Source organism: Heterodontus francisci, chromosome 31 (genome assembly GCF_036365525.1).
Source record: "Heterodontus francisci isolate sHetFra1 chromosome 31, sHetFra1.hap1, whole genome shotgun sequence".
NCBI classification, from domain to species: domain Eukaryota; kingdom Metazoa; phylum Chordata; class Chondrichthyes; order Heterodontiformes; family Heterodontidae; genus Heterodontus; species Heterodontus francisci.
Window position 1 is genome coordinate 54,967,924 of NC_090401.1, and position 10,398 is coordinate 54,978,321.

At 42.9% G+C, this 10,398-nt stretch overlaps 1 long non-coding RNA gene across 1 annotated transcript in view; it reads left to right on the top strand.

Moving 5' to 3' along the window:
- The window catches only part of LOC137347006 (uncharacterized), a 68,323-nt gene extending 67,805 nt beyond the window's left edge, over positions 1-518 (top strand). Inside the window, exon 3 of the long non-coding RNA XR_010968842.1 lies at positions 258-518. This is a non-coding gene — a long non-coding RNA (uncharacterized lncRNA). The remainder of the gene's footprint in view (positions 1-257) is intronic.
- The last annotated feature ends 9,880 nt before the right edge of the window (positions 519-10,398 follow it).

Below are 10,398 nucleotides of genomic sequence, written 5' to 3' on the forward strand. Positions count from 1 at the left end.
AGGGAATCAAAGGTTATCGGGGGTAGATGGGAGTGTGGAATTCAAGACACAAACAGATCAGCCATGATCTTATTGAATGGCGGAGCAGGCTAGAGGGGCCAAATGGCCTACTTGCGTTCTTACTTCGTATGTTTATATGTATGTTCGTATGTATTGACTAGAAAGAATGCAATGTCAAACACAGAAAGCATTGTAAGAAAGCCAGCAAATGAAAGGTTATCAACCTGAAAGATTAACTCCTGTTTCTCTCTCCACAGATGCTGCCAGACATGCTGAGTATTTGCAACACTTTCTGTTTTTATTACAGCAAATGTAAGAGATGTGGTTAAGTGTTACATGGCACAGAGAACTGGCCATCCTTAAATGCCAGCTGTCATAAACCTAACAAGATTAAACATGCAAAGTTATGTACAAGGATGGGATGTGTACACTGAAAGAAAATGAAGTGAGGTCTAGAAAACCATGCTCAAGTGGAAGTGTCTCCAATTAATTGTAGTATTAGTTCTTTGTTGGAAATAAATGGAATAAATGGTTATAATGATTGGGTTGGATATCATTGGTGGCAACATTAAAACCAACTTCAAGGTTAATACTAATGCACAAGCCAATGTCATCACACAGGAGCAATACAGCAAAATGTAACTGACGGACATGTTGCTAGAGAAAAACAAAATCCTGCAGATGCTGGAAATCTGAACTAGAGCGTGGCTACCCGATCCGAACCCAACAGGACCCAACGACATGTGTCGGGTTCGGGTCGCGTCTCTCTTCCAGGTCCAAAATTCGGGCTCGGGTCAGGTCGGGCTGGACGTGGAGAGAGATCAGGACAAACAGAAATCAGAGGTGAGAAGAGTGGGGGGGGGGGGGGGGGGGGAACGGTGAAGAAACAGCTACAAGTCCCGACATAAAGCGCCCGAGTGAAATTAACCAAACCCCTTACATTCTGAAATCTATCAAGTCCGGGAGAAACTGATAAGCCTGAGGAAGAAACCAGTAACTGCAGTAAGTACAGAAACATCAACTGTGCTGTTGCTTTAATCTACGCTTGGCCCAAGGATTTAAAATTATCTGGTAATAGGGCAATTAAACTTCCCAACCTGAGTTCTCCGCGGAGATTTTTTTTTTGTTACTGACATCAGAACTTGATACAGTTCAGAAGCTTGTTTGATACATTGCATGATTTCCTGAAGTGGATACTTTTTTTCCCGCGGTGCTCAGGGTTGCGGCACCTTCGCCTGTTTGAAATTAATGTTTGTTGGTTTTTTAAAAACTTTATGATGTTAATTGAACATGGGTACATCAACAACTGGCACCTGTACTCGATCTCTGGTCTAAAGCCTGGCTACCCGACGAGACACGAATACATGTGTTGGGTTCGGGTTAGGTCGGGCATTTAAAAAAATTAAAGGACTCTGGCTCGGGTCGGGTCCGGGTTGGCGGTAGTTGGATCGGGTTTTAATTTCATACCTGAGCCTGGCTTTAATCTGAAATAAAAGCCGAAAATGCTGGAAACACTCAGCAGGTCTGGCAGCATCTGTAGGAAAGAAACAGAGTTAACATTAATTGAAAAAGTTAGTGATGTACCAGTTCTCGAGCAATTTGGAGGCAGGGAAAGGGGGGAGAGGAGAAAAGAACAAAAGGGAATGTCTGTGATAGGGTGGAAGGCAGGAGTAATTAAATGACAAAGGTGACAATTGTGCAAGGCAAAAAGGGGTGGTTATTGGGACAAGTAAAGAAACAAAATATGGGTCTAAAGGAGATGTAAATGGCAACAACAGAACCATTACCAGCAGCTACTGTCCAGAAAAAAATGGGAGCGGTGTTTATGATCTGAAATTGTTGAACTCAGTGTTGATTCCAGTTGGAGATATCACCTGTAAAATGGGTATCAATCAACAAGGACAATGTAAGACCAGATGTTCAAAAGAATGTGGTTGTTCACCCACCAGGGCAAAGTAGATGCTTTCAAATCCCAAGTTATGAAGTGTAGCATTAAAGTGATTCTTGGAAGAAAAGCATGGATGGAACTAGGCCTGGTAACAACAAATATAGAAATAGACCTGCTGTGATACCACTTTAACAGTGTAAGTACACAACACATCATCACAGGAAGTGATGTTATCCAACATGTGATCAGTTAGTTGGAGTTGCGTTGATCACCTTGATGCACGTGTACGTTAGAACTCTCCTGTAATCTTGTTCTTCACAATTAACGAACCCAACGTTTGTTTACCTTTCAACTCAAGATTGTATGGTACAATATTGCTAGGAAAAGCAATAACACGACAACACCCAGTCAAACCTCGCTTGTACACATACTCAAAGAGTCCAGTGATGGGATCAATTGTTTTGGCTGTAGGCTAGCTAAATATAAAAGGAAGCTAAATCCCGAAGCAACTGCATTGTACTAAGGAGAGTATCTCAAGAATTACATGCTAAAGTAAAGAAAGAATGGAGAAAATGAATGTAGTCAAAAAAGTAATACAGTGAATGTCATGGGTTAGCTCAATGGTAATATCATAGTCACATATAAGATTACTACACAGAAAGCCATTTAATTGGCCCATATCTTCCTATGCTTCAAATATAAATCCAATATTCCCTTAAAATTTTCAGTGATCACTGCTTCATCTATTTCATGTTGTCATGAAGACCCCACCTGCCACGAATGAGGCATATTAATTTCATCACATGAACATTAATTTTAAATTGTTTCTGGAATGAAGAAATGACTTGTTTAAAGAGATAAGCAGGGCTGGAAAACTTTTGCATATTAAGAGACAGTGCATGGAGACAATAGAATGGCTCCCTAATCCAATTAACCCAAATGGATTTTGTTCACCGGACATTGAGTGTCTAAGAAAGCCAGCATTCCAGGGTGTCTGCTAAGATGGAGAATCCACAAATGCAGGAGTTTGTTAAAAAACAACTAGTCACCTGACTAACCCACTGGCCCTAGTTTTTGATTTTGAACTGCTCACAGGACAGTTTGGAAGATCGCAACTAAACTTGTAAGAAGAGAGTCTCTCTCCCAGCTAGCTCTCTCTCTCATGAATCTCTGGATCCACTGAAGTCACTTAAACCTCGAGAGAGAAAAGACTGCTACATCAAACCATGTTTTAAAACGTGCTCTGGACCCCAACGAAATGGCAAGACTTACCGGCTGTCAAAGATTCTACATTGAACTCAAAGGACCATAAATAAATCCCAGCTTTTGCCTCCAACCTTTCCCCTTTATTCTTTTGACTTCGGTCTCTAACTGCGTGTGTGTTTATCGTGTTTGCATGCTACCGTGGTCGCGTCGCGTTTTCGTAGTCGTTAACCGAATTAGAGTTTAAGGTTAATAAACTTCCACCTTTCTTGTTTAAATCTAAGAAAACCTGTCTGGTTGATTTCTTTGCCTGACAATTGGAGAGCAGTGAACAAGGATTCACTGAGGGGGAGCTAAAAACACGGTGTTTTTAAAAAATTAAACCCTGTTACGATTAAACAAGGCAAAGGCTGAGAAGGAACCCCTAGACCCCTTTCTCACCTGGTCATAACAATGTAACAAAGCTTTGCAAGCTTCAGCAATCCTCTGTGTAAAGAAATTTCTCCTATCCTCTCTCCTGACATTCCTGGTGACTATTTTTAATGCCTCGACATAAAATCATCTTTTCCTGTTAATTCTATTAAAACTACATAATTTTAAAAAGTCCTCTAATAAATCTTCCTTGTTTCAGCGGAAATAGTAGCAAATAGCCGAGGTCAGTAGGGAAAATGATTTACATCGATCCCAAAGACCTGCAAAAATTAATTATAAGACAATAACATCCAATAACATGAAGACATTATGCATACTTGCCGATGCATGAATTTTCCCTGCCCTTGATGCTAAGTCAAGATACTAGTAAGTGACTTTTGATGAAGTATGCAATAAGCAACTACCCATTTCATAAACGTTATGGGTGATAGAGATTGTCAGACATAGCATTTGGAATCACATCAGCACAAGATGAATTCTGCAAAAGGTCCATGCAAACTGTGGGGTTGATGTGAGAGGCCTGATCAGGAGGTTGTGGGTTCAATTCCCCTTCCAGAGACTTGAGTGCAAATTCTGAGTACAGAGGGATTGTTGCACTGTCTGAGATGCCATTGTTCAGATGAGATTTTAAACCACGGCCCCATCTGTCCTCTTGGGTGGATATAAAATATCCCATGACCACATTTCCTGGCCAATATTTATCCTTCAACCAACATCGTTGAAACAGATTATCTGTTTGTTATCACATTGCAATTTATGGGATCTTGCTGTGCACAAATTGTCTGCTGTGTTTCCTACATTATGCCAGTCCTTGCAAGTCAAAAGAACTTCAGTGACTGTAAAGTACTTTTGAACATCCTGAGGTCTTATGAGGTGCTATATTAATGCAAGACTTTCCTTCATCTGCTGAGTTCAAAGGCTTTGCAGAGCATTGAAAATTTAGACACATCTTTGTCAGTTTGCACCACGCGCAGGGCAATGATCTGGTAGAGAAATACTTTCAGATTGCAAAGAACATTCTGAAGGAAAAAATATGTAGGATGGCAGTTCTTTTATCCAGATTTTTAAAATTATAAATTAACACCAGATGACAATCCATTCATTCCAGTGCATTTACTATGGATCAACATATAAAAACAGTCATTCCAACCAATCCCCAAAATCTGCAGCCTTACATCATAGTCCTAGAATTTGGACACATCCATTTTCGGGCACACGATGGGAGGTGGGGTGGAGGGAGGGAGGGGGCGTGGGGATGTGGGGTCAGGTAACTTACCCAGCACCTGAGTGCTGAGGCCCAAGTACACCCGATATTGGGCCTCAGGCGTCATTACCATCGGAGCCAGTGAGCTGCAAACAGTAACAGGGAGTTCATCACCGAATCAGCACTGAAGATCAGGTCACTGCAACGCAAGCAGCTACCCTCAGGTAAGTGATGAGGGGGTGACATGACAGGGACAGAAAGGAACAGAGGCTGGGCTGATGGCCTAGTGGCAGGGGGAAGGTTAGTGACAGCAATCGAGAGTGGGGGTGAAAGTTACAGCAGCTGACAACAATCTGTCTTCTTTGAATGTGAAAGTGGGAGTGTGGAAGCACTACTGCTTCAGCCAGCTCCACTTTCCAGGAAGTATATTTCAAAATCTCATCTTATTGTTGGCAGCCTAACAGGCAATCCTTTCAAGCTGATTTTTAAATAAATACAATAAAGGGACGACTCCATTCTGCTTTGGTGGCATTTGTTGAGGGATGAATGTTAGCCAGGAAAACTACGAGAATACTACTACTCATCCAAAAATCACCACGGGATCTTTTACTTCCACCCGAACAAAAGACAGAGCTTCAGTTTAATACCTCATCTGAAAGACAGCACTTTAAAGGGTGCAGCTGTTCTGAAATGCCAGCCAACGTTACATGCACAGGTCCTGCAGTAGGACTTGAAAGCCACAACTTCCTGACTCAGAGTTAGGAGTACACCTACTGAGCCATTCTGACACGGAAGAGAACACGTTTTCTATCTAGAGGTCATACAATTGCCATATGATGCACATAACAGTATATTTTTTGCCATGTGCACTGTATTTACTCTTACCAACAGATTTTTAGGATCAGGAAGGGTAAAGGAGTATAGTGAAAGAGAAAACTACATTTTATTTATTATATGATTAATTAAGGAAAAAGTAATTCCAACAACAATCCATGATAATTTCCCTGCAGTGTTTTAAGTTTCACATTCCCCATTTTGCTTTGAAGGAGAGCAGCGTTTAAGGTGAATGTACCTGTGAATTTGGGATCTAGATAAATCAACAGCCACTGCTGTCATTTGTTTGCCAGATAATGACGTTTTGCTTTGCAGTGTTACACTTTTTATTATGCCCCTTTCAAAGCGTCAGAGTGGGTGAGATGCACACTGAATAACAACAAGCACGTCAAGGCAGAAATGTCACACCACAATCTGCTGTGAGTAATGCATGAGATATGAGAAGTGCCACAAATCGGATCCTGCAGAAATATACTGGCAGTGTGGAACTGCAACTTTAAGGTGATCAGCACATGATGATGGGCTTGTTGTCTGGCAAGAACCGAAGGTTATCAGGAGTTAGAAAGGTGTTGCTCAACGTTATTTGTCTTCCTTTCAATTCTTTTTTTATTCGCTCATGGGATTTGAATGTTGCCCATCCCTAATTGCCCTTGAGAAAGCAGTGGTGAGCCACCTTCTTGAGCTGCTGCAGTCCAGGTGGTGTAGGCACACCCACAGTGCTGTTAGGAAGGGAGTTCCAGGATATTGAGCCAGCAGCAGTGAAGGAACATTGATATGGTGCCAAGTCAGGATGGTGTGTAGCCTGGAGGGAAACTTGCAGGTGCTAGTGCACCCATGTATCTGCTGCCCTTGCTCTTCTAGGTGGTAGAGATCACGGGTTTGGAAGGTGCTGTTGAAGGAGGCTTGGCAAGTTGCTGCAGTACATCTTGTAGATGGTACACACTGCATCCAAGGTGTGCCGGTGGTGGAGGGAGTGAATGTTTAAGGTTGTGGATGGGGTGCCAGTCAAGCAGGCTGCATTGTCCTGGATGGCGTTGAGCTCCTTGAGTGTTGTTGGAGCTGCACCCATCCAGGCAAGTGGAGAATATTCCATCACATTCTGACTTGCACCTTGAAGATGGTGGACAGGCTTTTGGGAGTCAGGAGGTGAGTTACCTGCCTCAGAATTCCGGCCTCTGACCTGCTCTTGTAGCCACAGTATTTATACTAAGTTTCTGCTCAAAGGTAACCCCAGGATGTTGATGGTGGAGGATTCAGCAAAGGTAAAAATCAAGTGAAGGCAGTTAGATTCTATCTTGTTGGTGATGGTCATTGCCTGGCACTTGTGTGGCACAAATGTTACTTGCCACTTATTAGCCCAAGCCTGGATATTGTCCAGATGTTGTTGCATGCAGGTACGGACTGCTTCAGTATCTGAGGAGTTGTGAATGGTACTGGACATTGTCCAATCATCAGCAAACATTCCTACTTCTGACCTTATGATGGATGGAAAGTCATTGATGAAGCAGCTGAAGATGGTTGGGCCTAGGACACCACCCTGAGGAACTCCTGCAGTGATGTCCTGAAGCTGAGATGATAGACCGCCAACAACCACAACCATCTTCCTTTGTGTTAGATATGACTCCAACCAGTGGAGATTTTTCCCCTGATTCCCATTGACTTGTATTTTGCTGGGGCTTTTTGATGCCATACTCGGTCAAATGCTGCCTTGATGTCAAGGGCAATCACTCTCACCTCAGCTCTGGAATTCAGCTCTTTTTTCCATGTTTGGACCAAGTCTGTCATGAGGTCTGGAGCCGAGTGGCCCTGATGGAGCCCAAACTGAGCGTCAGTGAGCAAGTTATTGCTGGGTAAGTGATGCTTGATGGCACTGTCAATGACACCTTCCATCACTTTGCTGACGATTGAGAGTAGACTGATGGGGCAGTAATTGGCTGGATGGGATTTGTCCTGCTTTTTGTGTACAGGACAATACCTGAGCAATTTTCCATGTTGCAGGGTAGATGCCAGTATTGTAGCTGTACTGGAACAGCTTGGCTAGGGAGCAGGGCTAGTTCTTGGGCACAAATCTTCAGCACTACGCCCGGCATGTTGTCAGGGCCCATAGCCTTTGCTGTATCCAGTGCACTCGACCATTTCTTGATATCACAAGGTATGATTCAAATTGGCTGAAGACTGGTATCTGTGATGCTGGAGACCTCAGGAGGAGGCCACATGTCTCTGAAGTAGAGGTAAAAACCCTGTTTTGTCTATAATAGGTCAAAAGCCAAATGGCTTTGTTGATTGGTGCTCTGCATTGGTTGAACATGTTTAGCCTCACTACTACCAAGACTCCTGGTTCTCTCTCAGCTTCACCTTTAGCTATTTCAACACCACTCAAGTTTCCATTAAAATTGGTAAAATATAAAATGAATTCATTTTCTGACCAAGAGATTTAATTCCCGCTGTGCATCTGCCAATGCCTAAACATAAACTCTTGTCTGTACTCTTCTATCAAGGTAAGTGAAATCCAGCAGACAGGACTTTGTGAATGTGTTAATATAGAATTACATAGAATCTACAGCATAGAAGCCATTCGTCCCAACCGGTATTAATGCTCCACCTGAGCTTCCTCCCACCCCTCTTCATTTCACCCCTTTAAATTTTTTTGCATGGCCGCGTACACACAGTTTCTTGCAAAGAACAACTTGTGAGCAGACTGCGCGGCACCTTGCAGGTTGTTGCATGGCTGCGCGTGTGCACAGCTTACAGGAAACATTGCCTATCAGCATATGCTTTTATTTCTTTCTTCTTCATGTGCTTATCTAGTTTCCTCTTAAAATTATAGGAACATAGGAAGATAGGAACAGGAGTAGGCCATTCAGCCCCTCGAGCCTGTCCCGCCATTCAATGAGATCATGGCTGATCCATGGCCTAACTCCATATACCTGCCTTTGGCCCATATCCCTTCATATCTTTGCTTAACAGAAATCTATTTATCTCAGATTGAAAATTAACAACTGTTCTAGCTCCAACTGCTGTTTGTGGGAGAGAGTTCCAAACCTCTACCACCCTTTGCATGAAGAAGTGCTGCCTAACATCTCTCCTGAATGGTCTGGTCCTAATTTTTAGACTATGCCCCCTAGTTTTAGAATCCCCAACCAGTGGAAATAGTTTATCTTTATCTAACCTGTCTTTTCCTGTTAATATCTTGAAGACTTCAATCCAGATCACCCCTTAACCTTCTAAATTATAGCGAAAACAGGCCTAATTTGTGTAATCTCTCCTCGTAACTTAACCCCTGTAGTCCAGGTATTATTCTTGTAAACCTACATTGCGCTCCCTCCAAGGCCAATATATCCTTCCTAAGGTGTGGTGCCCAGAACTGCTCACAGTACTACAAGTGGAAAATTATCTATGCTGTTGAACTCAGCTAATCCTTGTGATAGTAAGTTCCACATTCTCACCACCCTCTGGGCAAAGAATTTTCTCCTGAATTCCCGATTGGATTTATTTGTGACTATCTTATATTTATGACCCCTAGTTTTGGATTCCCCAAGTGGAAAAATCTTCTCTGCGTCTACTCTATCAAGCCCCAGCTTTTCATACATCTGCATAGCATGAATACTCATTACCCTATAGTTACTTCAAATTAAGTCCTACCTCCCATACTAAGTCAGCAGCGCGTGGGAATCTCAAAGAGCCAGCACTGGCACGATGTAGTGAATGGCCTCCTTCTGTGCTGCTAGATTCCAGGTTATTTTTCATGCGCACATAAACAGTTAACCTGGTTCACGTTCATTTAAAGGTGCCGTGCACGGCTTTGTGTCGTTGTGTCTGAGGTCAGCAGTTTTATTTCTTGAACTCTTGAGCATAAGGAAGACCAACACTGGAATTGGATGTTTGTCTCCAGGCTTGGGACCAGCAAGGGCAATTCTTTTGTGGTGATGGTGAGGAAGGCATAGGGGGGAGGGGGGTGGTTGTACAGGATGGGGTGTTGGGTGGGTGGAGGTGTGGGGGAGGGTATGGTATAGTCTTCAGGGTGTGTGAACGGTGTTTTCTTTGCTGCTGTCAGGTGGTGGAGGCGATGGTGATGGTGATGGAGCGATGAGTACAGGAAAGCGGGAATTTGGTGCTTGGGTGGGAGAGAAAATATAAAGGAAGAGGTAGGGTGATAAATAAAAATCATTCAAGCTATATTAATCTTAAATCTGTGCAAAGGGAAAGAGAGCGTGCTGGCTGGTCAACATCCATGCTTGCAATGCAAAATGCTTTCCAGACCTACCGCTAATGGTGCTTTGCGAGTGATGGCGCGATCCACCAATGGAAAGCTGTCCCCGCCGCACGATCGCACGTATCTCCCGTGTCCGCCGGCGGAACATAAATTTAAATAAGTGGGAACCAGCAAAAATGGCAGAAGTGGAAGGGCCGCCACCTTCCATTTCCACTGTCGGAAACGCCACGAGATGTATAAATTACTGCCCAGAGTTAATGGATCGTCACAGACCTGAAACATTAACTCTGTTTCTCTCTCCACAGATGCTGCCTGACCTGCTGAGTATTTCCAGCATTTTCTGTCTTTACCTCAGATGCTTTTACTGGTTGTTTGATTTAGAAAAGTCATGACGTAATATCTCATGATAATCTTCAGCCTATGTTTACAATGCTGAAACGGTACAATCCCAGGTTACAATGATTCAATTCTTCTTTCAAATGTAGATTTATATTAAAATAAATAAGTCCTCCTGATTGTTTTTAAGGCAACAGCAAACAGAGCAAATCCTCACAATCCCCATTTACTATTTCACGAGAATAAGTCTAGATGTTTAATATTTGGAAAAGTACGCATAAGTTTATT